We start from the raw sequence: 4914 nt of genomic DNA, 5'->3' as shown, positions 1-4914 counted from the left end.
CTCGCAAAGTTTGTAATACAAGTCTCAGATGTTCGGCATGCTCATTTTCGTCTCGAGAGTAGATTAAAATGTCATCAATAAATACTACCACAAACCGATCCAGATACTTCTTAAAGATCCGATTCATCAAATCCATGAAAATAGCAGGTGCATTAGTAAGTCCGAAAGGCATAACAAGAAACTCATAATGTCCGTACCTCGTTCGGAAAACAGTCTTTGGCACATCAGAGTCTTTAACTCGCAACTGATAGTAGCCTGATCTCAGATCTATCTTCGAAAACACAATAGCCCCTTTCAACTGATTAAACAAATCATCAATCTGTGGTAACGGATACTTATTCTTTGTAGTCACCTTATTGAGTTGCCGGTAATCAATGCACATTCTCATCGTTCCGTCTTTCTTTTCACAAATGCAACTGGTGCACCCAAGGAGAGAAACTTCGGTCGTGCAAAACCTTTATCATCAACTCTTGCAATCTGTACTTTCAATTCTTTTAATTGATTGGTGCCATACGATGCACGGAGCTATCGAGATTAGAGTCGCCCGGTACTAACTCAATACCAAACTCTACCTCTCGAATAGGTGGCAAACCCGGTAATTCTTCGGGAAACACGTCTGAATACTCACACACTACTGGCACAGATTCAATCTTCTTTTCGGTCACTTTAATATCAAGAACAAATGCAAGGTAAGCTTCACAACCTTTTCTCACATACTTCTGAGCCGACATCGATGATATTATTGCTGGTAAACCATTCAAATCATTAGATTCAATCCGAATAATCTCATCATTCTGACACCGTAGATCAATAGTTTTCCGTTTGCAGTTTACTATAGCATCATGCAGAGTTAACCAATCCATACCCAAAATTATATCAAACTCGTCGAATGGTAGCAACATCAAATCAGCCAGAAAACATAAATCTCGAATCATCAACGAACAATTCTTACACACTTTGTCAACCAAAACACACCGGCCCAGGGGGTTCGATACTTTAATTACAAACTCAGTAGACTCAACAGGCAAAGTCTTACTGAATACTAAAGTCTCGCACACATAAGAATGAGTCGAACCAGGATCAATCAATGCAATAACATTAGTATCATAAAGAGTGAAAGTACCAGTAATAACATCTGGAGAAGAAGCCTCCTCCCGAGCTCAGATGGCATATGCTCTGGCAGGTGCACGAGCCTCAGATCGAACTGCCGTGTCCTTTGTCCCTCTTTGACTACCACTTACATTACCCAAATGTCTTGGTGGTCTACCTCGTACTGACACATTACTCGGTCTGGTATTCTGCATAGTGTTTTGCTCAGCTACCATCGGACAGTCTCGAATGAAATGATCCTTTGAACCACACTTAAAGCAAGATCGATCATGTAATCTGCAATCTCCAGGATGCCATTCCTGCAATGCTTGCACTCTTATCTATTTTGTTGAACACTACCAACGCTAGCAACTGAAGTAGCTCGTGAACTCACAGGGGGTCGATCTCGATCATACTTAGGAAACCCTACAGTAGCTTTAGATCGGCTATGATCCTCTCTGGATTTTCTTGAGGTCGACTGGAACGATTTACTAAATGATCGTTTACGGGAATCTCGAGCTTCATAGTCAGCTTTCCTCTTCTCTTTCCCGAGCTCTTCAGCTTTACAAGCTCGTTCAACAAGTACTACGAGCTCCTTTATCTCAAGTATGCCCACTAACAGTTTAATATCTTCATTCAGCCCATCTTCAAATCTTTTACACATAATAACTTCAGTCGAAACACACTCTCGAGCATATCTACTGAGTCTCACAAATTTCCGTTCATATTCTGTCACTGTCATCCGACCCTGTTTCAATTCAAGAAATTCCTTACGTTTCGATCAATGAATCTCTGGTGATGTATTTCTTACGAATTGATCGAAAGAATTCCCAGGTCACTCGCTCTTTCGGAACCACCGATACTAGTGTATTCCACCAGTGATATGCAGTGTCCCGTAGCAAGGATATGGCACATTTCAAGCACTCATCAGAGGTGCAAGACAACTCATCAAATACTCGAATAGTATTATCAAGCGAATTATTTCGCTCAAGCATCATCATCATCGGTAGCTCGAACTCTTGACCCGTGTTTTCGAATTTTATCAACAGAGGCTTAAGTAATCTCATCGGATCATTTACTTGAGGTATAACAGGAACCGAAGATGGATTAGTCGGGGTGGAGGTTGTTGTGCAACCGGATTAGTTCGAACATATTGAGTAAACCACCATTCATCATTTGGTAAAAGGCTTGTTTAGCCTCTCCTTCCAGTTACTCGAGGTCTGCGAGAATCTACGGCTCTGTCCCTTGCGCGGGGCAGCGCTATACTCTCAACATCATCACCTACGGCTCGATCGAGATCCATTACTATCTGAAAACACATTTTTAGATGTCGCCATCATCACACTATCTCAGTATAAAAATTATGACATGTATAGCTAGACTCATACACACTACGTTAGTTCGAGAATCGACTAAATCGTAGCTCTGATACCAATAAAATGTAACACCCCTAACCCGTCTCCGTCGCCGAATTTAGGGTTACGAGGCATTACCGAACAAACACAACCATTTTTAAAACCAATCTGATCACAACATGACAATTTAATTACTTTCTTTTAGTTATTATAATTTACAATTAAAATGTAGTTAACATCGTACTCAAACCTATACATGCCATAAGATTAAGTTCAAATTTTTAACAAAATACCCAAAAGATGTCGATAGTGTGATGGACTATACTGATGATCCCCGAGCTTGTAACGCCTCTCCAAAATCTATAAAATCAAATGAACGAAAACAAACAAAGTAAGCTTTTATAGCTTAGTAAGTCTATAGCATAACAACAAAAATATACATATATATTAACAATTACTTATAGACAAATGCATACATAATTATCAACAATTAAAACCGGATGTATATACACTTTATTACTTGCACACTTTCGAATTCACATATGTACTTATCATGTACATAAAATTTATCATACTCATATATACCAATCGTCTATTATATTCGTTTGTATATATATAGACTCATTTGAATTTATACCGATTACATAGCTAATATGTACATTCGAATATATATATATCCCAATTGCATACATAAGCAATTATCAAACACATAGGCTCAACTTATATGTATTTAACAACCGCATATACCTAATGTACATATGCCTTTATTATTTGTATACTCCAAATGCATACAACTATGTTTAACCACAAAGATAAACCGAAATGTAGATGTATACTCACCAAGCGTATAAAAACCTAATGTTTATGTATTCATCGATTTCATATAACCAAAATCATAGATATAACAATTGCATATTTTCACATAATTTAAATAGATTCACCGGCACTTAGCACGCTAGGTTTTAAAACTGATTCAAGACAACGCTTTTAGCACCTGCTAGACCTATAGTCCGAAATGTATCACCAGGCATTAAGCCTGCTAGACGTAAAGTCTGAATTATTTCACCGGCATCAAGCCTGCTAGGCACATAGCCTGAATAACTGAGATGCAAAGTTAATCCTTCATATAAATCTTTATAACACACATAGATCTTTCTCAAAAACTATATCTCGATAAGAATTGTTTTATATTCAACTCTTCATAGCAACCTCACATTCGAACCACATATACATAATTCACAACATTAAGTTCAACTCAAGAAACTCAAATCCTATTTTCGATTCACATGTACAATTATATATAATTATTAACATTAGATTCAACTTAAAGAAACTTGTATCTTACATTCTAACCTCTTATATATATATATATATTTCATATCATTTCATTCAATTCAAAACATTGCATCATTTATTCGAACCACATATACACATACAATTTATATCATTAAATTCAACTTAAAGAATTTGTATTACACATTCAACAATATCATATATTTATTTAATATATGCTATTAACTTCACCTTATTAAACTCAAGCATGCACGATATAACATATTCAATATTTGTAAAATAAAATTTCAACATTCCAATTTCTACTTGTATATCCGGTTAACAATATGAAAATAACAAAGCTAATTCAACTTATTAAACTTAAAACATACATTCGCTAACAATTTATATAATTCATAAAATCAAATTTAGCTTATAGAACATAAAATTCAGCTTATAGAACATATATATATTCTAATTTAATGACATACATTTGCTATTAGACTTACCTCGGATATCAGCGGACACGATTGACTATTCGATTACTTTCGTTTTTCCCCGATCCAAATTCGTTTTCTTCGTTTCTTGATCTAAACATAATCAAATTTAACCTTTTTATTCATCAAAACATTCAATTAAGTTCAAAAATACACAAATGGGAAAATTACCATTTTGCCCCTAACATTTTTCACTTTTTAAAATTTAGTCCTTTTTGCACAAAACACAAAATACACAAAATTTGCCCATACCACACAAGGGCCGAATATTCATGGTTCTCATACAAGTCCACACATTGCATTTATTTCACACTTTAGTCCCCCAAAAATTTAATTTCACAATTTAACCCTAATTACTCAATTTCATCAAAAATTCAAAAACAATACATGTTAATCTAACAAATATATTTCATATTTCACCTACTAGCATCATAAAACTCAAGCATTCATCAATGGCACAGTTCAAAATTATTCACAATTCACAAAATTAAGACATGGGTTTTGAAGAACACAAAGTAACGATCTTAAAAACGTAAAATTTTTTAAAAACCCAACAAAATACATACCTAAATTAAGGATTACAAGTGCCGAACCAAGCTTTCTTTTTTTTTCTTTGTCTTTTGAAGTTTCGGCTAAAATGATGAACCTTTTTGCATGTTTCTTTTATTTTTATGTTTTATTATAACATATATTATCAAAAT

This window comes from Gossypium raimondii, chromosome 4 (genome assembly GCF_025698545.1).
Source record: "Gossypium raimondii isolate GPD5lz chromosome 4, ASM2569854v1, whole genome shotgun sequence".
NCBI classification, from domain to species: domain Eukaryota; kingdom Viridiplantae; phylum Streptophyta; class Magnoliopsida; order Malvales; family Malvaceae; genus Gossypium; species Gossypium raimondii.
The sequence above is the reverse complement of the archived record's forward strand: the minus strand, read 5'-3'. Positions refer to the sequence as shown.